Consider the following 27,891-nt stretch of genomic DNA (forward strand, 5'->3'; position numbering starts at 1 on the left):
AACTATCTCTCACTCTCCTTTCTTTCCCTTTATTCATTATCTTCACTTCCTATATTCTTGCCCTGCCTCCCTCCCCCCTCTATCCCTCTCTCTTTAATACTCTGTCTTTATGGCTAAATCCCAATACCCCCTCCCCCTTACACGGAACCCAAACCGGCTGCGCGCGTGCGCCATCATGCATTTATTGATTTTGTCCCCTCACACCAAACGCGATCATGACACACAGGTTAAAATTTCAAAACAAATTCTGAACCAATTATATTAATTTAGGGACAGTTCAAAAAGCATTAAACATTTATGGCAATTTATCTAGTTAGCTTGCACTTGCTAGCTAATTTGTCCTATTTAGCTAGCTTGCTGTTGCTAGCTAATTTGTCCTGGGATAGAAACATTGAGTTGTTATTTTACCTGAAATGCACAAGGTCCTCTACTCCGACAATTAATCAACACATAAAACGGTCAACCGAATTGTTTCTAGTCATCTTTCTTCCTTCTAGGCCTTTTCTTCTCTTGACTCTATATTGCGATTGGCAATTTTCATAAGTTGGGTGCATTACTGCCACCGACCTCATTCGTCTTTCAGTCACCCACATGGGTATAACCAATGAAGAGATGGCACGTGGGTACCTGCTTCTATAAACCAATGAGGAGATGGGAGAGGCTGGACTTGTAGAACGATCTGTGTCAGAAATAGAACTGACTTCTATTTTAGCCTTTGGCAACACAGACGCTCATTGGCACGTGCGAGCAGTGCGGGTGCAATAACTGAATAATATATATTTCTATATTTATTTTGCAACTCTCGTGCATGCGATGTGAGTGGTGTAGTCAGCCTGTTAGCCCAAGTAGTAGGTGCATGGTAATGTTGTTTCTGGCTCATTAACACATTTTGAGGCGTTTCTCTAAAGAGGGCATATTTGTTGCACCCATGAGTGAGAATGCTGTACCAATTTTCATTGTATGTTGTCATTGTGCCTCATAGCGTTAAAAGAAACACCTGATTCTGTAGAGGTTTTAAGGATCGGGCCATTTTTGCCTAAAATGACATGCCCAAATCTAACTGCCTGGAGCTCAGGACCTGAAGCAAGGATATGCATATTCTTGATGCTATTTGAAAGGAAAACCTTTGAAGTTTGTGGAAATGTGAAATGAATGTAGGAGAATATAACACAGTAGATCTGGTAGCAGATAATACAAAGAAAAAAAATGTGTTGTGTATTACTCCAGGTTAGGCGCAATTAGATTTTGGCCACTAAATGGTAGCAGTGTATGTGCAAAGTTTTAGTGATCCAATGAAACATTGCATTTCTATTCAAAATGTTGTATCAAGTCTGCCCAAATGTTCCGAATTGGTTTATTGATACATTTTCAAGTTCATAACTGTACACTCTCCTCAAACAATAGCATGGTATTATTTCACTGTACTAGCTACTATAAGTTGGACTGTGCAGTTAAATTATTTGCCTATACTTACAACCTCATGCTAATCACATTAGCCTACGTTTGCTCAACCGTCCCACGGGGTGGACACCGATCCTGTGGTGTCTAGAAGTGCAAGTGATATAACCACCAAATATTCTTCAATATACTCTAATGTGTAAACACTTTACCTCGTAGCTGACCTGCTTCCACCAATACCTTGTAATTACAGTAAAATGCTGTGAAATAAAAATAAAACTCGCTCAATTAATATAATTCATTAATCCATTCGTTCATTCTGGTTCTGGTAGTGTTGATTTTTTAAAAACAGAATAATACAGTACATTTTACAGTATTGTAATGTCTGTCATCACACAGTACTTGCTTTGATACCATATTTATATAACAGTAGGTGTACTGTAATGTAAAATACAGAATTGTACTTGCCCCTGAGCTGCCTGTAAGGTACTGTCAAATTCACACCTACCCCTTTACAGTGTAGGGAATGGGACATCACTACATCAATCGCGCACATCAGAAACTGCCAACGTATGCCATGCAATTAATTGATGACGAGCCTTGTGTTTTTCATAATGCCTGTACTGGTGGAAGTAATAGGTTTCCTATTTATTCTAGGCATAGGGTCCATGCGCAGATCGGCTACATAGCTACTCAACCATAGAATCCAGATATTGTCATCCTGCACTACACAATAAGCACAACTTAGCTATTGCTGCATTGGCAAATATCTTCAATCTCTAATGTTAAATATCTTCAATCTCTAACGTTACAACAATAAAGAACAATGACAAGTGATTGACTTTAAAATATATTTTTTTCATGAACAGCAAGGCAAGCTTACAAAATTGCACATTAAAATTGCAAAAACTGCTTTAGCTAGTTAACAATTACTTTTGCATCTGCTTAGTTTCACAAGAGGACAGCCTGGTTTGCTAGTTTGCTTTGGAGTCCCTAAAACATTAAACAACACAAATTACATTTCATACAAATGTTGAATGACCACATAGAAGGCTAAATGTGTTGCTACACTGTAAAACATTTCATGTAAAATGTACAGTAACTTACTAGCTGCAAATGCAGCAACACTACTGTAATCCATTTTCCAATAATCAATTGCCAAAAATACCAATAATGTTACTGTAATCAAATATACTGTATGTTACTGGAATTACCCATGCCACGACACGTTACCCAATGTTCTTTCCAAGTTTTCATTTGTACATTTTGGTCATTTAGTAGATGCTCTTGTCAACTTAGTTAGTGTATTCAACCAAGGTTGATAAAAAAATACATCACAGTCATAGCAAGTCAAATGTTTCTATAACTGTTACTGAAAATGTTATTGTACTTAAGGATATATTGGTCTTCAAAATAATTGTAACTACAACAAGACATCTTATGATATATCTCTGACCATCTCTGGATAATGCCAATGTTGCCGATGCGAAATGGCTAGCTAGTTAGAGGTGGTGCGCGCTGATAGCATTTCAATCGGTGACCTCACTCGCTCTGAGACCTTGAAGTAGTGGTTCCCCTTGCTCTGCAAGGGCCGCTGCTTTTTTGGAGGGATGGGTAACGATGCTTCGAGGGTGACTGTTGATGTGTGCAAAGCGTCCCTGGTTCGCGCCCTGGTCGGGGCGAGGGGATGGACGTAAAGTCTATACTGTTACACCAATACACTACTGAGATATTAATGGTAACTTGATGAAAGAGCAATGAAACACAGTACAATGCAGTAAAAGTGACTATTCAACTGTAAGACAATGGCATCCACATTATTGTACTGTAATAACAAGGGATTAGAGCAAGCTGATTGACTGTAGACATCACATAATACAGTATATTAATGAATACTAGGTATTTTAAATCAGTTAAACTTCTAGAGCCCTAAACAAAAGTTTCCAAACTAGCCGTGATAACAGGGCAAACAGATAAATACTCAACCATTAAAAATGTTAAAACCAACCACCATTATGATTATGATGTTTCATATATACACTTAATTGCTGGAATAAAAAATACTACCATATATTACTTAAATTGGTACAGGACTCGAACTAACGTGTGCAACAAATATAGCCATTTACAAGGCACGCCTTCAAATATGTTAATGAGCCAGCGATTATTTCTTCCCCCATAATATATCTCCACAATCCACCATAATTTCCAGTTTGCTGGGGTAAACATATACCAAAATAGCAATACAGTAGTTTATTGTTGAATTGTATTTACAATAAAATCTAACTGATCCCTTCCTCCATCTCTCCTTCGCACCCTCCCTCCCGCCCACCTCTTCTCCTCCCTCTCTCCCTCCCGCCGTCCTCCCTCCAATTCCCCTTCCCCCTCTTTCCTACCATGATTAATGACAGTTTGATGAGGCCGTCTTGTTATCTCTCTCTCTCTCCTGAACCTCTGCTACCAGTACACATACCAAGTGGTTATGGCACCTTTGTTCTTAATTCTTCTTGGGGTAGAGGGGGTGCTAAACTGACAAATGGAACTGTTTTAAGATGATCATACTATGGATCATTTAGCTATTTGATTTAGAATTTGAGGATCCCTTTAGGTATCATTTAGGCATGATTTGATAAAATGTCGATTTTGGCTTACTACTAAAGCCCATAGAAACGCAGGGAATAACACATTCATAAATGGCAAAAAGGACAGTAAAAAATACATCGTAAGAAACAAGGTTTTGAAATGTCTGTCGTAATTCTATATTTTTTTTTACACACATTTAACCCCTTTTTTGGGGTAGGAACAAAACTACCTTCATACTTCCATTCGTTTTTTAAAACCGGTACTGTTAACCTTCAGACAAGTTCCGTGACACTTGTGGGGGTTGTAGAGCAAAATGGAGAACGCCATCGTATTCGTGAGAATCTCCCCTTTCCACAACGGTAACATTAGTTTGTAGGCCAACGGTTCGGATGCTACCAAACAGAAGTTGTCATATCGACTGTACTGACTTTGGACGATTCGCCTGACACTTGTGGGGGTCGTAGAGCCAAACCGTTCGGATGCTACAGACATCCCCGCGAGAAGTCTCATGGCCTGACAAACACAGCTCTAGCTCTGCGACCTTGCACTGCAGATGCGGAAGTGCGACACTGGCGGATGTGGTGTGTCAATCGACTCTAGGGTGTTAAAAGGTCACACAACTTGTCAACCTGTTTAGACATGAATGGGATGATTCTAAAGCTTGGTGATTTTTTTGTTGTTTTAAGATCCCACTGATAAACTCATGAACAGAAAGAGTGCTGCCTGCTAAAATGCTCTCACCATGCTAGGGAATCCCTTGGGGCTGCAACACATGCTCGCACGCACGCACTCACACATGCACACACACACACACACACACACACACACACACACACACACACACACACACACACACACACACACACACACACACACACACACAGACAGAAAGTGACAGACGGGTGGGCGGACTTACACAAACATGTCTTCATGAGTGTCCTCACCCTGATGCCTCTAGCGTTGTTGTAGACAACAGAATGCGTGATTGCAAAGCAACCCCAGTATTATCAGCATTAAACTCATTACAACACTATTGCTCATTCTGTAAAGGACTCTGTTGAAGAAATAACCGCTAATTTGCCTAATTGACTATGACTAGCTGTCAACAGTGTCTTGTGTTGAAATGTGTAAGGGACCTTGATGAGAAGTTAGGGCTTAGGCTTTGTGATGTGTTTGGGAGGGGTTTAGACTTACAAAACATTGTGAGAGTTTAGGCCTTATTTTGTGAGTGTTTTGGAGATATTTAGACTCATATATTTATGAGCCCATTTTGTCAGTTTCTCCTGTGAGATTGTGTGTTTTATGATGTATTTTAATGTTTTCTTTCTTTTTGGAATTGGTGAATTGGTGTGAGGCCGGGGCTCATGGTAAATCCTGTGAATGTGTGTTTTTGTGTGTGTGTGTGCGCGTGTGAGAGTGTGTGTGTTTGGGTGTGACTGTGTGCGTGTGTGAGTGTGTGCATGTTCGTTTGTGGTGGGAGGGCAGGTTAGACTGCTTTTCAAAACATCTCTCAGGCTATCAATGAAAAATGAATAAGCGAGAGATGGATCTGATAGAATCACAGTGGGAGAGACAACTGTACTCTGGAGAGAGGAGGAGCAGGGAAACAGGAGGAGAAGAACACAAGGGAGGGTTAGAGAAGAAGATAGAGAGAGCAAGATGTGTGACCTGTTGCCACAAGGGTAACCAGTGAAGAACAAACACCATTTTAAACACAACCTATATTTATGCTTATTTATTGTCACGTTCTGACCTTTATTTCCTTTGTTTTGTATTTATTTAGTATGGTCAGGGCGTAAGTTGGGTGGGCAGTCTATGTTTGTTTTTCTATAATTTGGGTATTTCTATGTTTCGGCCTAGTATGGTTCTCAATCAGAGGCAGGTGTCATTAGTTGTCTCTGATTGAGAATCATACTTAGGTAGCCTAGGTTTCACTGTGTGTTTGTGGGTGATTGTTCCTGTCTCTGTGTTTTGCACCAGATAGGGCTGTTTAGGGTTTCACACGTTTCTTGTTTTGTTGTAATCAGTTGTTCATGTGTACGTTTACGTATTAAAGGAACCATGGACACTTACCACGCCGCATATTGGTCCTCTGATCCTTTTCGCCTCTCCTCTTCAGAAGAAGAGGAGGAAATCCTTGACATTTATTTTCCCTTTTGTACTTTAACTATTTTCAAATCATTACAACACTGTATATAGACATAATATGACATTTGAAATGTATTTATTATTTTGGAACTTTTGTAAGTGTAATGTTTAATGTAAAAAAAATGAACTTGCTATGTATGTTTCCCATGCCAATAAAGCCCCTTAAATTGAAAAAACTGAATTGAGAGAGAGAGAGAGAGGGGAGAGAGCACGCTGAGCATGCACTCTTGTGGGGCCCCTGTGTTGAGGATCAGCATAGCGGAGTTGTTGTTGCCTATCTTCACAATCTGGGGTCGGCCTGTCAGGAAGTCGAGGACCAGGTTGCACAGGGCGGGTTCAGACTCAGTGCCCTGAGCTTAGTGATGAGCTTGGAGGGCGCTATGGTATTGAAGGCTGAGCTGTAGTTGATGAACAGTATTCTTACGTAGGTATTCGTCTTGTCCAGATGGGATAGGGCAGTGTGCAGTGCGATGGCGATTATGTAATATGTGGATCCGTTGGGGTCGTATGCTAATTGTAGTGGGTCTAAGGTGTCGGGTAAGGTGGAGGTGATGTGATCCTTAACGAGCCTCTCAAAGCACTTCATGATGACAGAAGTGAGTGCTACGGATAGAGATCAGATAGAGATCATATGCTGTGGAAAGGGAGACAACAGAGGTGAGAGAGAGAGAGAGAGAGAGAGACAGAGAGAGGAAACAGGAGGATAAAAAATAGTACGAGTTAAAAAGAGATAGAGATGATGTGTGGTAGCAAGGGAGAGACGAGAGGAGAAGGACAGAGAGGAGAGCTAGAGAGAGCTATGCTATCTCTTTTCTCTCTTCCCCAATAGTTCTATGGTGTTGAACTAATGTCCAGATACAGATGCATTGTGGTTAGCCAGCCAGGTCACCCGTGATACAGGTCAGTATTCGACCTCCATCCATGTCTGACAACGTCGGCCACTAGTGGCAACAGTGAGCAAGCGCTGCTACCTTCAAGTAGGTTTTGGTTTTGCTTATGGTGTTGGATGGGTGTGAATGTGTTTTTGATTCTAAAGGTTGCAAGTTCGTATCCAGTGATAGAAAGTTGTTATTGAGATTTTAGTTTTAAGCGTACTTAAAACCTTAACCTTTAGATTAACCAATCGGACGTAATGCTTAACCTTAAGATTTTGGAGTTAATGCCTAAACAACCTTAAACACTTTGAAATGTGACATTTGCAACAACATCAACGTTTGATGTTTGACAAGCACTGATGAACGTCTAATTCTGATGGATAGCTGTGGTTAGCAGGTGTGTGTAGGCTAGTCAGAGAAGTGTATTAGCCGCACGCAGGCTCACACACACAGTGTATTAGCTCCACATATACAGCTAAAAAGCCTCAACAGAGTACTACATTAATACTACACAATGTCTGCAGCCTGCAACTTAATCTCATAGTTCCACTTCAGGATTTTAGGTAATTGGATACTATAGGGCTTCTTTCATACTCATTCTTTGGCATTGTTTACTAGAATAAAATGCATACAGTGTATGAATGTTTGGGTCTGATGTGAGTGACCAGGTTATTTTGCGATAGTGCAAGTTTTGTGTGTGTGAGATTGTGTGTGTGTTTGCTCCCGTGAACCCAGTCAGCAGGGAACAGGATTCTCACATCCGTCTCACGCCAGTGGAGAGGTGTATGGGTCAGACGTCTGGAGGCTGTGTGTGTGTGTGTGTGTGTGTGTGTGTGTGTGTGTGTGTGTGTGTGTGTGTGTGTGTGTGTGTGTGTGTGTGTGTGTGTGTGTGTGTGTGTGTGTGTGTGTGTGTGTGTGTGTGTGTGTGTGTGTGTGTGTGTGTGTGTGTGCGTGTGCGTGTGTGTCAGTGGCAATGTCTCTGTGCCCATATAGTAATTGTCAGAGTTTGGCAGGGCAATCAGTTCCATGCCACTGAACTCCATGTCTCTACACACACACACACACACACAAACCCCTCACACACCCATGTGCACGCGGCCATGGCTGGAAGGGCAGAGCGGCGAGATTCACCAGCAGTTGAAAATGAAAGTTTCTCCAAGTTCAGCCATGTCACTGTTGACAATGATAGTGATGCTGTCATGGAATGAGCAGAAACTATTTTGGACATTCACACTCACACACACAAACACACACATAAACACACGCACACACACCTCAGTATACATGTTATATGTGTGTGTGTGTGTGTGTGTGTGTGCGTGCTTGCGTGCGTGCATGCATGTGTGTGTTTGCATGGCTGTGTGTCCAAATTAAAGTGTGAGCTATTTTCATCCCACCATCATTATCTTTGTCCTCAAGTGTCCCAGTCCCTTTAATATGGTAATGTTCCTGTAGTCCCTGGCAAGGTAATTGTTTAGTGCTTTGAGTTTGACTCTCTGCAGTGTCTCTCTTGTACCCAACTCCTCTCTAAATACGTTTTAATCAGGCAGGCTTTAACTAAATGTTTAGTGCACTGACTTCAACTGTGTCTAGGTGAAGGACATATGTTGTTGGTTTATTGTTTGTCTTTTATCTTTAAAAGATACATTCATAGAAATCATAACGGAAAATACAGGGAAATTACAAAACAATATGCTTTTATGTACTACAATTTTATAAGTTGTTTATGAAGATAATAGTTGTAGATTTGACTACACGCACACACACTCGCCAGTCGCATACTCACACGAACAGACGCACAAACACACACAAACACACACACACACACACACACATTCCTCTGTTCCCAGTTTGAGTTCCCAGACATGACTCTCCAAACCACCCCTTAATTTAATTCAGAATGAAATTAAAGAACATTCCAACAGCCTCTCTCTCAGCAGCAATATATAGGCCAAAGCCAAGGGCTGTTATTTGACAGTAAACCCAAAAGGAGCAGCACAGAGAGGGGGCTTAGATTTCACTAATCCCCCCTTGCCTGGGTGAGACTGCCATCTTTCTCCTCACTCTCTCTCTCTTGCACCTTGGGTTTTTCACACTACTTCTTTCTCTTGCTAGTTCTGTTTCCATCCCCCCTCTCTTTCTTCTCCCCTCTCTTTTCCTGGGTTGTTTCTAAGAGAGATACAGCCTGCTGTATTTTTGGCTGAAGTGTTGATCCTGTTTGTGTATCGCCCCAGGCCTCTCCTCCTCTCGTCCTTTCCTCTGCTCTACCGCTCCACTTTCCACTCTTCAGGAAAGCTGAGTCCTCTCTGTCCTTATTTTTTGACTGAGAGAGAGGCAGAGAGAGCGAGGGCGGGATACTGAGGGAGAAGGAGAGTAAAAGATAGGGGAGAGGGAGAGAGAGGGCGGGATACTGAGGGAGAAGGAGAGTAAAAGATAGGGGAGAGGGAGAGAGAGGGGTAAAATATATGTACTGTATTGGCTGCTGGAGGCAGAGAAGAATAGGAAAAAGGAGTTCAAGTGGGACACAGAGGGAGAGTATATCTAAGAGAGTGAGAGTGAACGTGAGCGATAGAGAGAGAAAATAAATGTTTTTCGTATTGAGTCACTGCAGTCTGTGCAAGGCCAACGGATTGATGACAGTCACCCTCATCTCTGCTAAGACACCATACTGCAAAGCACACTACACAGTTTTCCTTCTCGGTCGTTCCACCTCAAAAGATTTAGACACCCACCATCTCAGATTGTTCTGAAAATCATTTATGTTGTTAGAAAGAGATCGGATAAGAATTTGTGCAATATTATTTTGCTGAAATTAAGCTAATTGATTGCAACCAAATTGGCCATTTTAATATTCAATAAATATAGTACCTAACATCCAATTTGGACTAACCTTTGTTCTAATAATGAGATAGACATGAGCATTCCAAGAAATGGTCAAAAGCCATGGATACCTCACACCCCACAATCCATTCCAATTCCACCCCAACAACGTGCATATCGTGTCAGTTCTCTGTCTTTGACAAGTTGTATGGAGTTGCGGCTAGGAGTATTGTTTCTTCATCTTATGTAATGTATTCTCAGTGAAATTGGTGATGTTAATTTTTGTTCAGAGAAATTTGTCATTGAAGTTGTTGGGTTTATGTCCCATCTTACATCCTGATGTTACCGGGTTCTGACGTGTAGATGGTGCTGTTCCTGCTATTAGGTGATAATTTTTTAAGGAATCCCCCACACCCACATTGTTAAAGGGATAGTTCAATCACATTACAAAATTAAACATTGGTTTTCTTTCCCTGTAAGCAGTCTATGGACCAGGTATGACAGCAACCAAATTATGAAAGACAAGTATTGTAATTTTGAATTCCGTAAAGTGAGTGTGGAAGAGATTAAAAAAGTATTGTTGTCTATCAACAATGTCTGACAACTTGGATGGAATTTACTGAGGATAATAGTGGAAGATATTGCCACTCCTATTTGCCTTATTTTCAATTTAAGCCTACTAGAAAGTGTGTGCCCGCAGGCCTGGAGGGAAGCAAAGTGATTCTGCTACCTAAGAATAATAAAGCCCCCTTTACTGGCTCAAATAGCCAACCAATCAGCCTGTTACCAACCCTTAGTAAACTTTTGGGGAAAAAATGTTTGATCAGATACAATGCTATCTTACAGTAAACAAATTGACAACAGACTTTCAGCACGCTTATAGGGAAGGATATTACACAAGCACAGAACTTACACAAATTACTGATGATTGGCTGAGAGACATTTATGATTAAAATGTTGTGGGGGCTGTTTGGTTAGTCTTCAGTGTTATGGCTTTACATCCCCTGCTATATTATGGAAAAATAGTTACCTGTCTAACAGAACACAGAAGGTGCTCTTTAATGGAAGCCTGTCCAACAAAATTCAGGTAGAATCAGAAATTCCCCAGGGCAGCTGTCTAGGCCCCTTACTTTGTTCAATCTTTACTGACATGAGTAAAGTCAGTGTGTCTATGTATGCAGATTACTCAACATTATACAAGTAATCTACTACAGTGACTGAAATAACTGCAACACTGAACAAAGAGCTGAAGTTAGTTTTAGAGTGGGTGGCAAGAAATAAATAAGTCCTAAATATTTTCTAAAACAAACTAACGTTCTTTAAAAAAACAATTACCTAATAGCAGGAACAGAGGTCAGAGGTCAGAACCTGGCAATATCAGGTTGTGAGATTGGACATAAACCGAACAACTTCAATGACAAATTTATCTGAACAGGAAAGAAAAAAAAGAGACATCACCACATTCACTGAGAATACATAGGATAAAGAAACAATACTCCAAGACGCAGCAACATATTAGTTGTCAAACATAGAGAACTGATAGTATATACTCGTTGTTGAGGTGGGATTGGAGTGGGGTGTGGGGTGTCTGTGGATGGCTTTTGGTCCAAATCTGATGAGATACTGTAATTATTGAATATTATATGAATCCTATAAATTCAAATATACAATTTGGGTGCAATCCACAACCTTATTTCCTCAGAATTCAAATTATATTTCAACAAAATAATGTTTCCGGAATGCTTATCTTATTTAACGATTTCAGAACAATCTGAGATGGTGGGTGTCATGGCTTGATGAAATGACATGGAACAACCCTTATTCTGTGTCTCTGTAGCACCAATACACACAGTCAGTACAACAGTCTTTCTACTTCTACTATTTTTACTATTTCTACTATTTTCTACTGCTGGGTTTCTCTGTTTCTCTGCCCACCCGCCAGCACACCTTTGCATTGACCCCATACCTCAGTGTGTGCGTGTGTGTGGGGTTGGTTCTGTACCCTCACATATAGACAGACAGAGGTGATGATCATGACCTGATATCGACACAGCTCAACGATAAGGTCAGCACACACACAACCTATCCCTGTGGGAATTCACTAACCAACACTCTCTCTCCCTCTCTCTTTCTCCCCTTCTCTCTCTCTCAAGCGTGAAGAAGAGTATAGATGCTGAGTGTGTGATAAAAAGCGGGGAGCATAAGACACCAGTGGACATCATCTTTCCAGACCAGGTTCTTCTGAGATTGCAGATACAACAAGGTAGGACTCATCTTCCTCACCTTCCAAACCTATAAACACACACACACACATACACACACGCATACACACGCACGCACACACGCACACACACACACACACACACACACACACACACACACACACACACACACACACACACACACACACACACACACACACACACACACACACACACACACACACACTACTACTACTATTCTCAACGTCAATCTATCTATCTATCTATCTATCTAGTACCAGTCAAAAGTTTGGACACACCTACTCATTTAAGGGGTTTTCTTTATTTATTACTATTTTCTATAAAACTACAAAATTACACATATGGAATCATGTAGTAACCAATTTTTTTAAACATATAAAAGTATATTTGATGTTTATATTTTAGCCACCCTTTGCCTTGATGACAGCTTTGCACACTCTTGGCATTCTCTCAACCATCTTCACGAGGTTGTCAACCTGGATTAAATTTCAATAAACAGGTCTGCCTTTTTAAAAGTTAATCTGTGGAATTTCTTTCCTCCTTATTGCATTTGAGCAAATCGGTTGTGTTGTGACAAGGTAGGGGTGGTATACAGAACATAGCCCTATTTGGTAAAATAACAAGTCCATATTATGGCAAGAACAGCTCAAATAAGGAAAGAGAATTATTTAAAAAATATAGATATTTCACCTTTATTTAACCAGGTAGGCCAGTTGATATCAAGTTCTCATTTACAACTGTGACCTAGCCAAGATAAAGCAAAGCAGTGTGACAAAAACAACAACACAGAGTTACAGATGGGATAAACAACTGTACAGTCAATAACACAATGGAAAATCTGTATACAGTGTGAGCAAATTAGGTAAAGAGGTAAGGCAATAAATAGGCCATAGTGGCGAAGTAATTACAATTTAGCAATTAATACTGGAGTAATAGATGTGCAGATGACAGTACATCGTCATTTTAAGACATGATGGTCATTCAATACGGAACATTTCGAGAACTTTTAAAGTTTCTTCAAGTGCAGTCACCAAAACCATCAAGCCCTATGATGAAACTGGCTCTCATGAGGACCGCCACAGGAAGGGAAGACCCAGAGTTACCTCTGCTGCAGAGGATAAGTTCATTAGAGTAACCAGCCTCAGAAATTGCAGACCAAATAAATGCTTCACAGAGTTCAGGTAGCAAATACATGTCAACATCAACTGTTCAGAGGTGGCTGCATGTATCAGGCCTTCGTGGTTGAATTGCTGCAAAGAAACCACTACTAAAGGAAACCAATATGAAGAAAAGACTTGCTTGGGCCAAGAAACATGAACAATGGACATTAGACCAATGGAAATCTGTCCTTTTTACTTCCATCTGCCGTGTCTTTGTGAGAAGCAGAGTAGGCGAACAGAGGATCTCCGTGGGTGTGGTTCTCACCGTAAAGCATGGAGGAGGAGGTGTGATGGTGTGGGGGTGCTTTGCTGGTGACACTGTCAGTGATTTATTTAGAATTCAAAGCACACTTAACCAGCATAGCTACCACAGCTTTCTGCAGCGATATTCCATCCTATCTGGTTTGCTCTTAGTGGGACTATCATTTCTTTTTCAACAGGACAATGACCCAACACACCTCCAGGCTGTGTACAGTCCATTTGACCAAGAAGGAGAGTGATGAAGTACTGCATCAGATGAGTTGGCCTCCACAATCACCTGACCTCAAACCAATTGAGATGGTTTGGAATGAGTTGGACTGCAGTGAAGGAAAAGCCGCCAACAAGTGCTGAGCATATGTGGGAACTCCTTCAAGACTGTTGGTAAAGCATTCCTCATGAAGCTGGTTGAGAGAATGCCAAGAGTCTGCAAAGCTGTCATCAAAGCAAAAGGATGGATACTTTGAAGAATATAAAATATATTTTGATTTCTTTATCACTTATTTGGTTACTACATGATTCCATATATTTTATTTCATCATTTTGATATCTTCACTATTATTCTACAATGTAGAAAATAGGAAAAATAAAAAATAACCCTTGAATGAGTAGGTGTGTCCAAACTTTTGACTGTTACAGTATATATTATCTAATTTACACCTCATTACACATTACAGGTATTAATGGCTATCCAGACCCAATTAATTGGCTATCCAGACCTCCCTCAAATGTAACATTAACACTGACACTGACTACATATCCTATGAATGACAACTTGCAGTTGTATGCATTACAACTAACAATTTCTATCGACAAGGCGTTTTTAGTACACAACCCTCACTCTAACTCTGCCTTTCAGACTTTCAGTTTCAAACTGACTGTTAAAAATGAGCTCTGTGAATATTCTCTGTACAGGTTCATAATAGCTACTGGGTGTATGGAGTGAATCTTTGAATAGTTTGTAAATGTATGGAGTGAATAGCTCATATGTTTGTCAATGTATGTATTGAATAGTTTTTATTTTTGTAATATTTTGTGGATGTCTGTGTTGAATAGTTTATATATTTGTAATTTATTTGACCTTTATTTAACTAGGCAAGTCAGTTAAGAACAAATTCTTATTTTCAATGAAGGAACAATGGATTAACTGCTTGTTCAGGATTTGTACCTTGTCAGCTCGGGGATTTGAACTTGCAACCTTCCGGTTGCTAGTCCGCCACTCTAACCACTAGGCTACCCTGCCGCCTCTACGCTGTAATAGTTTGTGGATTGATGAATAGTTTACATGTTTATAGTAGTTTGTGGGTGTGTGGAATGAATAGTTTATATATGTTTTATAGTTTGTGGATGCATGGAGTGAACAGTTTAATAGTTTATTGAATCTCATTACCATTATCTCCATACATGGGAGACCAGAGGCTATTAATGTGGCTTGGGGGAAGAAATCCATATAAATGTAATTAATACACAGGCGTTCCCATACAATTACTACACCAGAGCCAGAGAAACTGGGCCGGGGGCAGCAGGGTTCCGTGGGACTGTTTAGGCCTGGATGTGTGTGTGATGGACTTGGATTGCAAAATCTTGCAGAAATATGCATGCCAAAGCTTTGGGGAACTTCTTGGAAGAATTTAAATACCGCACCCTCCCACCCTCTCTCCCTCCCTCTCGCCTCCCCCTCGTCTCCTCCATCTACCCTTTCTCCCAAAGCAGTTTAAAAAATGGACTGAATCGGTTACAATTTAGTTTTTTCTCCTTTTTACCTCCCAAAAGCGCTAGAATCTATCATTCGCATTGAGGATTTAGCCTGATGCTAGAAGGGAGCCACAGAAGCTAGTGTGGTTAGCTCAGGTCACCAGGGGAGTGATGGAGCTCCAGAGCTTGAGGGGGGTCTGAAAGGATTAGTACACAGGCCAGGTGTTGCTTTGTGTGGGTAGAGTTACAAACAGCAAATTCTTTGGCTGTGAATGAACTAGGTTAAACCTCTACAGGATCAGTGGGTCCACCGTGGGATGGTTGAGCTAACATAGGCTAATGTGATTAGCATGTGGTTGTAAGTAACAAGACATTTTCTGATATTGGCAGAGCTTAAATTCTTGTTAATCTAACTGCATTGTTCAATTTAGAGTAGATATTACAGTGAAATAATACCCTGCTATTGTTAGGCACATTAGGCACATTTGGGCAGTCATGATACAACATTTTGAACAGAAATGCAATGGTTCATTAGATCAGTCAAACATTTAGCACATACACTGCTACCATCTCGTGGCCAAAATCAAAATGGCACCTTGGCTGGCATAATACATTATGACCTTTCTCTTGCATTTCAAAGATAATGGCACAAAAAAAAAAAAAAACGCTTTTTTTCTTTGTATTATCTTTTACCAGATCCAATGTGTTATATTCTCCTACATTAATTTAACATTTCTACGAACTTCAAAGTGTTTCCTTTCAAATGGTATCAAGAATATGCATATCTTTGATTCAGGTCCTGAGCCACAGGCAGTTAGATATGGGTATGTCATTTTAGGCGGAAATTGAAAAAAAGGGGCGGATCCTTGGCGACTAGTCATAGTCCAAAAATGTAATGTGAAACTTGACTGAAAAACTTGTACTCATCAAACACTCTCCAACACACAAGACAGCAGTATAGAATATAACTATAAGTTATACATTTTTATTCCAGTGGTTTCTCATATCACTGCACTGCAATCCACTGTGGTGCATCCTAGTTTGCATCCAAAATTCTGCCCTATTCCCTACATAGTGCACTTCCTGGTCAAAAGTATTACACTGTATAGGGAATAGGGTGTCATTTTGGACAGAACCCAAGTCATTTTATCAATATTGGTGGCTTTTAGTCTGCTTTTCCAATGAGATTCCCTGTGAGTTTTATGATGTATTTTATATGATATAGTGAATTGTTCTCTCTGTGCTTTCGCAGGCAGTACCATGCCTCTCTCATGTCTGATAACTGCTCTTGATCAATAGCAATATAGCATCGGTGTGTGTGTGTGTGTGTTTGTGTTTGTGTGTGTGTGTGTGTTGATAGCGAGCGGGGGGGTGGACAACACAGTGAGTGTAGTACTTCTCCACACGAAGCAGATTGAATTTCAGTGTGAAATGGCCCTCGCCACCACCTACCTATAATCCTTCACACCTTTTATTATCTTTTCTATTATGTCCTCCATCTCAGTTTTACACTTCATCATAGCTCCCTCTGTCCTACCTATACTACCCCCTCGCACAGACACATACACAAACGTACTCACAAACACACACACACATCCATACACACACACGCACATGCACACACACACATATTGCTCCCCTGTTCCCCCCTCCACCATCTCCCCTTTATATGGATGACAGTAGTATTTCAAAGTGTAAACATGTCCTCCCCTGTGTGTCATGTCCTGCCAACAGTGGCCTGGTGGTGGTATTTTTGCGTGTGTGTGTCTGCATGTGTGCTTGCATATGTGTGTGTGTGTGTGTGCGTGTGCATGAGGTAAGAAGCAGCACCAATGAGAAAATAAAAAAGAAGATAATTTAAGTGTCTGTGTGGGACAAATCAGAGTGTATGTCCCAAATGGCACCCTATTCCCTACATTTCCTATGGGCAATGGTCAAAAGTAGTGCACTATATAGGGAATAGGATGCCATTTGGGATCCCTGTCTGCCCTCTGTCAGGCAGCCATCTTATATGGGCTCCTCAGAGGCAGGCCAATCCAATGGCTGATTGATTTTAATTGCTGGGTGTTAGATTGAAAGTGACTAAAGAGGGGAGAAAATAACAATCAATCTGCAAATGGAGCAAGGAAAGGAGAAGTGGTGAAACTCTTGACTGTTAATGTAGTAACTTGAATCAATGAATGGTAAACGATTTGTGTTTGCGTGTCCGAGAGCACATGCTTTAGTCTGTTTGTTTGCAGGATAATCTGTGTGTGTGTGGGGGGGGGGGGGGGTGATTTAAGGAGGCAGGGTATGAGGTGCGTATTCTGTGAACACGCTAGTCAAAGGACGACACACAACTGGCACTCTGTCATGGGGTTGTGACTCAGAGAGTGTGTGTGTGTGTGTGTGTGTGTGTGTGTGTGTGTGTGTGTGTGTGTGTGTGTGTGTCTGTGTGTGTGTGTGTGACTATTGCGTAATGTCGCATTCACGTGCTTGTCTGAACTCTGAAACGTCCGACTTGCTAACTTGTTGAATGCAGCAAGTGTTCAACTACAACCAGTTAGCAAGTCAGACATTTCTGAGTTTCCTATCAGATTAATGAGGCATAAGATGCACTGTAAAAAAGATCCTGTAATTTTTAGAGTAAATTACTGGCAGCACAGTAGCCAGGAGATTACTGTACATTTACAGTAAAATAAGGCATCACAGAAACCAGTATTTTTTACTGTAGATTTGCAGGACTTTTACTGAAAACACAAATTTACAGCATAATACTATAACACCTTTCAACAGCAACATGCTGTATTTCTAGAATGTACAGTGCATTACTGGAAGAACAGTAGTACACAGTTGGAGATTTACATTGTGGGAGGCATTTATAGTGTATGTATTTGATATACATATTTCAATAGTTTCAACTATTTCAGGTATTTGGAGGTTGCACTTCACTGGCCTGACATCGAATTAATTTATTTGAATTAGAATACATGCATTTTGTATTTTTGTATGAATATACACTACCGTTCCAAAGTTTTTGGTCACTTAGAAATGTCCTTGTTTTTGAAAGAAAAGCAAAACATTTTTGTCCATTTAAATTAACATCGAATTAATCAGAAATACAGTGCAGGCATTGTTAATGTTGTAAATGACTATTGTAGTTGGAAATGGCAGATTTTTTATGGAATATCTACATAGGTGTACAGAGGCCCATTATCAGCAACCATCACTCCTGTGTTCCATTAGCACATTGTGTTAGATAATCCAAGTTTATTACTTTAAAAGGCTAATTGATGAAGAGACAACTCTGGGATGCTGGCCTTCTGGGCAGAGTTGCAAAGAAAATCCATATCTCAGACTGGCCAATAAAAGGAAAATTATTAAGATGGACAAAAGAACAGACATTGAGCTCTGCCTAGAAGGCCAGCATTTCTCAAACTAGAAACTCTAATGTACTCTAATGTCCTCTTGCTCAGTTGTGCACCGGGGCCTCCCACTCCTCTTTCTATTCTGGTTAGAGCCAGTTTGAAAGGAATAGTACACAACGTTGTATGAGATCTTCAGTTTCTTGGTTATTTCTTGCATGGAATAGCCTTAATTTCTCAGAACAAGAACAGACTGCCAAGTTTCAGAAGAAATTAATTTGTTTCTGGCAATTTTGAGCCTGTAATCGAAACCACAAATGCTGATGCCCCAGTTACTCAACTAGCCTAATGAAGGCCAGTTTTTTTGCTTCTTCAATCAGGACAACAGTTTTCAGCTGTGCTAACATAATTGCAAAAGGGTTTCCTAATGATCAATTAGCCTTTTAAAATGATAAACTTGGATTAGATAACACAATGTGCCATTGGAACACAGGAGTGATGGTTGCTGATAATGGGCCTCTGTAAGTCGATTTAGATATCCCATAACAAAATCAGCCGTTTCCAGCTACAATAGTCATTTACAACATTAACAATGTCTACACTGTATTTCTGATCAATATGATGTTATTTTAATGGACCAAAAAATGTGCTTTTCTTTCAAAAACAAGGAAATGTCTAAGTGACCCAAAACACTTGAACAGTAGTGTATTTATGTAAAACAAATACCAAGTAGCTCACTTAACTACAACAACATTCTCAATAATGATAACATAATATTTTTACTTGCTATGAATGTGATATGTTCTTGTTAATCTACCTTAGTTTAATGCACTGACTGTAAATTGCTCTGGATAAGAGTGTCTGCTAAATGATCCAAATGTAAATGTAAAAAATGAACACTTGCAAAGCACACTGCTGGGTATTATTCTAATGAGCTCTGCCGCAAAACAAGGCCAAATTTGAATCATATCCAGCAATGGGCTTTGCAAGTGTTCATTTTTACATTTAGATTTAGATTTTGGTCAGTTAGCAGACGCTCTTGTCCAGAGTGACTTACAGCCAGTGCATTAAACTAAGGTTGATTAAAAAAAACACATCACAGACATAGCAAGTAAAATGTTTCTGTAACTGTTACTGAGAATGTTGTTGAAGTTAAGTATACATTGGTCTTCTGTAAGGTATTTTGTAGTTGTAAAAAAGGTGCAGTTTGATGTTTGTTTGCCCGTTTCTGGCTAATGCCATGTATTTTACTATAATAATCACAGTAACTTGGCACCAGCTTTCTTTACGTTACTGTAATTTCAGAGCAGTGATTACAATACAATACTAAAACATGTACATACCTATACTGTAATCATAATATTGCTATTTTACAGCATTTTACTGTAAATACATTGGATTGGTAGTGATGGGGAAACAAAGATACATAAAGCATTGAGCATTTCCAGTCAATTGTGTCAAAACTTGGTTCATATCTCAAGGCTTTGTTCAACATGTTCTACACGAATGGCACCTGCTGGTCAAAATAATTTATACCAGACAAATTATTATAGATGACTCCCACATGCCATAACACCTGCACAGGGTTACATTTTGGTCTTCTAACAAAACCAATATCAAACCAATCAGGTGGTTGTTTGACAAAACAAAGCATTGGATGTCATTGATCACGTGCTTCTGATAAAGTGATACAAGCATCGACACACTGCTTAGCAATTATGACGCATACCTCAGAGCTTCAGTGTCAAACGTAACATCACTAGGCAAAACAGATTAAGCGACATGGCTAAACACTCAACCATTAAAGGTTTGAGACTTGGTGCCGCTCTGATTGCGTTTACTTGATAGCTACCTACACAAATAGCTAGCTAGAACAAAGTGTTAATAAGATAAATTCATTTAAAAAGATTAAAAGCAATACAAATAATAGACATTCAATCTTGAAGGAACTACTACCAGATTTCAGTTAAATTTGTACAGCAAAAACTAAAGGTTGCAACAAATATAGACTCTTACAGGGCACGCCTAAAAATATGTTAATGAGCCAGAAACAACAATACCATAGTTTGAGAAAGTGGGCATCCAGCCAGGCGAAAGTGGGCATCCAGCCAGGACGGGTTGTGCCAGCTCTACGCTCGAGACATCCAGTGCGCCTCACGGCCCAGTGTATCCGGTGCCTGCTCCACGCACCAGGCTTCCAGTGCATCTCCTCAGTCCGGTGAGACCTGTTCCGGTTCCACGTACCAGGCCTCCAGTATGTCTCCCCAGCCTGCTGGCCTACCTGGTTAAATAAAGGTGAAATGAAAAATATAAAAAATAAAAGCCTGGTAAGCCCTGTGGCAGCTCCACGCACCAGGCCTCCAGTACGTCTCCCCAGCCTGGTAAGCCCTGTGGCAGCTCCACGCACCAGGCCTCCAGTACGTCTCCCCAGCCTGGTAAGCCCTGTGGCAGCTCCACGCACCAGGCCTCCAGTACGTCTCCCCAGCCTGGTAAGCCCTGTGGCAGCTCCACGCACCAGGCCTCCAGTACGTCTCCCCAGCCTGGTAAGCCCTGTGGCAGCTCCACGCACCAGGCCTCCAGTACGTCTCCCCAGCCTGGTAAGCCCTGTGGCAGCTCCACGCACCAGGCCTCCAGTACGTCTCCCCAGCCTGGTAAGCCCTGTGGCAGCTCCACGCACCAGGCCTCCAGTACGTCTCCTCAGTCTGGTGAGACCTGTTCTGGCTCCACATACGAAGCCTCTAGTGATGATCCATGGCACGAAGCCTCCAGTGATGATCCATGGCCGGAGCCTCCAGGGATAATCCATGGCCCGGAGCCTCCAGTGATAATCCATGGCACGAAGCCTCCAGTGATGATCCATGGCCCGGGGGCCTGCAGTGAAAATCCAGGGCACGGAGCCTCCAGCGACGGTCCCCAGGACACGGAGCCTCCAGCGACGGTCCCCAGGGCACGGAGCCTCCAGCGACGGTCCCCGGTCTGGAGCCTCCAGCGACGGTCCCCGGTCTGAGTCTCCAGCGACGGTCCCCGGTCCGGAGCCTCCAGCGACGGTCCCCGGGCAGGAGCCTCCAGCGACGGTCCCCGGGCAGGAGCCTCCAGCGAAGGTCCACGGTCAAGAACTTGCAGCGACGATCTACGGTCCGGAGGTCCCGGCGACGATCCCTGCACTGGAGGCGCCACCAAAGTGGGGGGAGCCTAAAGCGGAGCGGGGTCTGCGTCCCGCACCGGAGCCCCCACCGGATCCCCCTCCGAGAGTAGATGCCCACCCGGACCCTCCCCTATAGGTTCAGGTTTGCGGCCGGAGTCTGCACCTTTGGGGAGGGGGGGGGGGGGGGAACTGTCACGCCATGACCTTAGAGATCCTTATTTATTCTCTATGTTTGGCTAGGTCAGGGTGTGACTCATTGTTTCATTGTTGTTTTGCCGAGTGTGGTTCTCAATCAGAGGCAACTGTCAATAGATTGGGGATCATATATAAGTTGTGATTTTCCGTTTGGGTTTTGTGGGGTGTTATTTCCTGTTTAGTGTCTGTGCCAGACGGAACTGTTCGCATTCGTTTTGGGATTTGTTATTTTTGTTTGAGTGTTTCTTGAAAATAAATATCATGAACACTTTCCATGCTGCGCATTTGTCCACTCTTCCTTCCACCGACGACGAGCGTTACATTGTGGTAGGAAAAGGTAGCTTAGAGAGAGATCAGTATTAGAATGTGAACCACAGCAGGGGACTCTGGGACTGGAAGTGTTTCTCTGTTAAAATCTCATCACTAGAGATTCAGCTCTAACGAATGTCTTATGCAGTGCGTTCAGAAACTATTCACGCCCCTTGATTTTTTTGTTGCTGGCCTACATACAATACCCCATAATGCTAAAGTGGAATAATGTTTATTTTTTAGTAGGTAATCAACCTCCTTGTTATGGCAAACCTAAATATATTCAGGAGTAAAAATGTGTCACATAATAAGTTGCATGGATCCACGATGTGTGCAATTATTAATGCTCAACATGATTTTTGAATGACTACCTCACACATACAATTATCTCCAAGGTCCCTGAGTCAAACAGTGAAATTAAAACACAGATTCAACCACAAAGACCAGGGAGGATTTCCAATGCCTCACAAAGAAAGGCACCTATTGATACATGAGTAAAGCAAAACAAAAAAGCAGACATTTAATAATCCTTTGAGCAGGGTGAAGTTATTCATTACACTTTGGATGGTGTATCAATACACATAGTCACCACACAGATACAGGCGTTCTTCCTAACTCAGTTGCCGTAGATGAAGGAAAGCGCTCAGGGATTTTTCCATGAGGCCAATGGTGACTTTAAAACAGTTACAGAGTTTAATGGCTGTGATAGGAGAAAACTGAGGATGGATCAACAACATTGTAGTTACTCCATAATACTAACCTAATTGACAGAGTGAAAAGAATGATTATTGTACAGCATAAAAATATTCTAAAACATGCGTCCTGTTTGCATGAAGGCATTATAGTAACACTGCAGACATTTGTCAAAGCAATTAACCTTTGGTCCTGAATACAAAGTGTTATGTTTGGGGCAAATCCATTACAAAACTTTACAGAGTACCACTCTCCGTATATTCAAGCATAGTGGTGGCTGCATCATGTTAGGGGTATGTTACGTTGCAATGGTTAAGGACTGGGGAGTTTTTCATGATAAAATAGAAACTGAATGGACCACAGGCCCCAAAAAAATTGCACCGGCAAATTCCTAGAAGAAGACATGGTTCAGTCTGCTTTTCACCAGACACTGGGTAATGAATTCACCTTTCAGCAGGACAATAACCAAAAACACAAGGCCAGGTCTACACTAGAGTTACTTACCAAGAAGGCAGTGAATATTTCTGAGTGGACGAGTTGAAGTTTTGACTAAAATCTACTTGAAAACCTTTGGCAAGACCTGAAAATGGTTGTCTAGCAATGATCAACAATCAATTTGACAGACCTTGAAGAATTTAGAAAATAATTATGGGCAAATGTTGCAGAATCTACATGTGGATACCTCTTACAGACTTACCCAGAAAGACTCACAGCTGTAATCACTGCCAAAGGTGCTTCTACAAAGTATTGCCTCAGGGGTGTGAATACTTATTTAGATGAGATATTTCTGTATTTAAATAAATGTGCTACAATTTCAAAAAACATGTTTTCGCTTTGTCATTATGGGTTATTGTGTGTACATAGGTGAAAAAAAACGTCTATTTAAACCATTTTGAATTTAGGCTTTAACACGCCAAAATGTGGAATAAGACAAAGGGTATGAATACTTTCTGAAGGCACTGTAAGTACTACAGAGACAGATAGAATTAATACAGATATATAGTTTGTATTTGTTTGTATTATGGATCCCCATTAGCTGCTGCCTCTACTACCACATATCTACAACACAAAATCCATGTGTACGTGTGTGTATAGTGCATATGCTATCATGTGTGTGTGTATGCGTGTATGTGTTGCTGTGTGTATGTCTCTTCACAGTCTCCACTGTGCCACAAGGTATATTTGAATCTGTTTTTTAAATCTGGGTTTACTGCTTGAATGAGTTACTTGATGTGAAATAGATGTCGTCATGGCTCTATGTAGTACTGTGTATCTCCCATAGTCTGTTCTGGACTTGGGGACTGTGAAGAGACCTCTGGTGGCATGTCTTGTGGGCTATTCATGGGTGTCTGAACTGTCTGCTAGCAGTTTAAACAGACAGCTCGGTGCTTTCAACATGTCAATACTTCTCACAAATGCAAGTAGTGCTGAAGTCACTACTTTATTTTTTATTCATGTTGGCTCTCCGTACGTTTAAGGGCCAGCTGTTCTGCCCTGTTCTGGGCCTATTGTAATTTTCCTCAGTCCGTCTTTGTGGCACCTCACCAAACGACTGGACAGTAGTCCAGATTCGACAACACTAGAGCTTGTAGGACCTGCCTTGTTCATAGCGACGTTAAAAATGTAGATTAGCGCTTTATTATGGACAGACTTCTCTCCATCTTAGCTACTGTTGTGTTTAATATGTTTTGACCATGATAGATTACAATCCAGGGTTACCCAAGCAGTTTAGTCTTCTCAACTTGCTCAATTTCCACATTATTCATTGCAAGATTTAGCTGAGGTTTACAGTTTAGTGAATGATTTGTACCAAACGCAATGCTTTTAGTTAACTTCTTCATTTCTTGTCACCCATTCTGAAATTGACTGCAGCTCTTAGTTTTTGTGTGGCGTTTTCCTTTAACAATCTGTTGGTTATTTGTTCGTTATTTGTTTCCCAAAATGTTTTGTATGTCCAGAAATCAAGTTTTCAATATATGTAACTTTCAAAATAGGGAAATCTGGCTGGTTTTATGCATTTTGCATCATAACATGCTGCGTTTTACATCATATGATACGGGCCAGATTTCTGTACTTTGGAAGTTACATATCTTGAAAACCTGATTGCTGACATGCAAAAAATTGTGTGACTATGTCAGCAATGGACTAATGAAACAAATACCAAAAGATCTACAATATTGCAGGGGATGTGAAGCCACAACACATGTTTTTCCAGCAGCAGATTATGATAATTATGATAAAGTCAAAAGATGCACTAAAGTCTAAGAAAACGGATTCCACAATCTTTTTATTGTGACTTTCTCTTAGCCAATGAAAATCAAACACCATTTTTTTTCACAAGTTTACCAAGGGTTCGTAACAGGTTGATTGGTCAGCTATTTGAGCCAGTAAATGGTGCTTTGTGATTATTGGGTAGTGGAATTACTCTTGCTTCCCTCCCGGCCTGAGGGCACACACTTTCTAGTAGGCTTAGATTGAAGAGATGGCAAATAGGAGTGGCAATATTGTCTGCTATCACGCATGCACGCACGCACACACACACACACACACACACACACACACACACACACACACACACACACACACAAGAAGATATATGCTAACTATCAGGTATTTGCTGACACACACACCTAAACACACAATTCCTTACTATGGCGACTCACACACTATCACCTTCATGCACACAGACAGGTGACAGAGTCAGCAGTACGTCTGCCAACCCAACAGACTGGATGTGGAAGCGTGTGTGTGTGTGTGTGTGTGTGTGTGTGTCACCGTCTATGTGTGTGTTGAAGGTGATTGTCTGGGAGTCAGTTCCACAGGGAATCTGGCATGCCTCTCTGCCTCATGTCCATAAACCAGGACTGGAGTCTGCTAGTCTCTCAGTCACACACTAACACGCATGCATGTAAATGTATATGTGTGCGTGTGCGTATGTGCGTATATTTGGCAACAATTCTGATAAAAAGGAATAAAAAGTGGAGCCTTCCACTCGTGTTTCCAAACAGCTCTCACCCAAATGTCATTTGTAATACCTGCATCCACAACATTTGGTGCAATAGCTTGTGCACATATTAAACATTCAATTGGACCTACAGGCTTTGAAAGCAAAAGGTTTTATTTGCTGTCCTCCCCAATCTCTATTTACAACATTCCCTCTAAAAATGCGAAAATGTGTATGATCATCGGGCGATAATGTTATTTGTATTTGTGTGGGACTGTGTGTCTGTGGTTGTGTGTCTGTCTGTAGCATTTGAGGAGAGACAAATCTACCCACACAGTTTGTGATATTGTATCACAAGAGTGTGATTTGTTCTTTCAGATAATATTAACTCAACAATAACCCTGACTCAAGGTGTGTACCCCAAATGCATCATATTCCCTATATAGTGCAATACTTTTGGCCAGAACCCATAGAGACTATATATGTAATTGGGTACAATTTGGTATGTAACCAAGGTCTGATCTTTGACTGAGGTTAGATACTCTGAGTTGATGACTGAGAGAAGAGTGACAGGGAGAGAGAGAGAGAACGGAAAGAAAAAGAGAGAGAGAGCAGGGGAAGGACCTGCAAAGGCTGAGGAGGTGTCGTGAAGGGGAGTGGAGGGAGGGGAGAAGACAGGATGAAAGTGAAGTTAAGGTGAGGAGACAGAAGAGTACAAAACCCAGTGTGAGAGAGGGACTACACCGGGCTACTTGTTTACTGTACCATGTCTTTACCAAGCAGGAGTCTGCTTCCAAAAACAGAGTGGGTTCATGATTCTCCCCCTCTAACGCCCCCCTACACACATACACACACAGAGACACAGACACACACACACTTGGTATACACACACATACAAAACACACACACTCACAAGGACTGAGACATATGGGCTTCAGCTTCCGACGGACAGACGGGTGAGTCAGGAGGGAGTCTGGGGAGGAGTGGTGACAGAGGGGTGAAGCACGGGCTTCTTGGCATGGCTCGCGAATGGCATCGCTGCAAACACACATAAACACACACACATGCGCAAATCACAAACATACACTCACACAAACACATCTCTCTGGTGGCACAAGGGGGTCTCACACTAGGTCCTTGGCAGCACGCTGGTCCACTTTGACACACACACACACACACACACACACACACACACACACACACACACACACACACACACACACACACACACACACATGACATCTCCCATGTCAAACGTGAACCCCCTCAACCCACCAAGCACAGATGGGGTACATAGACAGCCTTAATAACCCACCTCCTCCAAGGACAAACCTACATCACCTTGTGTGTATGTGTGTGTGTGTGTGTGTGTGTGTGTGTGCCTGCCAAACCGTGTGCATCTATGTGTGTGTGTGTGCGTGTGTGTGCATCTGTGTGTGTGTGTGTGTGTGTGTGTGTGTGTGTGTGTGTGTGTGTGTGTGTGTGTGTGTGTGTGTGTGTGTGCGTGTGTGTGTGTGCATCTGTGTGTGTGTGTGCATCTGTGTGTGTGTGCATCTGTGTGTGTGTGTGTGTGTGTAGTATTTGCATGTAACATGTAGTGCATGAAGCATGGTGGTGGCAGCATCATGCTGTGGGAATGTTTGTCAGCGGCAGGGACTGGGAGACTAGTCAGGCTTGAGGAAAAGATGAACGGAGCAAAGTACAGAGAGATCCTTGATGAAAACCTGCTTGGGAGCGCTCAGGACCTCAGACTGGGGCGAAGGTTCACCTTCCAACAGGACAACGGTCCTAAGCACACAGCCAAGACAACGCAGGAGTGGCTTCAGGACAAGTCTCTGAATGTCCTTGAGTGGCCCAGTTTATTTGTAATAAATTAGCAAAAATGTCTAAAAATGTTTTTGATTTGTCATTATGGGGTATAGTGTGTAGACTTATGAGGGTAAAAACAATTGAATCAATTTTAGAATAAGGCTGTAACGTAACAAAACGTGGAAAAAGTCAAGGGGTCTGAATACTTTTCGAAGGCACTGTACATGTACATTTTTGTTAACCGGACCAATTGGTCTTGTCGTTGAATTAGA

At 41.5% G+C, this 27,891-nt stretch overlaps 1 protein-coding gene across 1 annotated transcript in view; it reads left to right on the forward strand.

Moving 5' to 3' along the window:
• Positions 1-27,891, forward strand: part of LOC109899150 (RNA binding fox-1 homolog 3) — a 745,488-nt gene that overhangs the window by 135,994 nt on the left and 581,603 nt on the right. Inside the window, exon 3 of the mRNA XM_031836492.1 lies at positions 11,978-12,087. The gene's annotated coding sequence lies outside the window, so the exon portion shown is untranslated. The remainder of the gene's footprint in view (positions 1-11,977; positions 12,088-27,891) is intronic.

The sequence above is a fragment of the Oncorhynchus kisutch genome, linkage group LG11 (genome assembly GCF_002021735.2).
Source record: "Oncorhynchus kisutch isolate 150728-3 linkage group LG11, Okis_V2, whole genome shotgun sequence".
Taxonomy (NCBI): domain Eukaryota; kingdom Metazoa; phylum Chordata; class Actinopteri; order Salmoniformes; family Salmonidae; genus Oncorhynchus; species Oncorhynchus kisutch.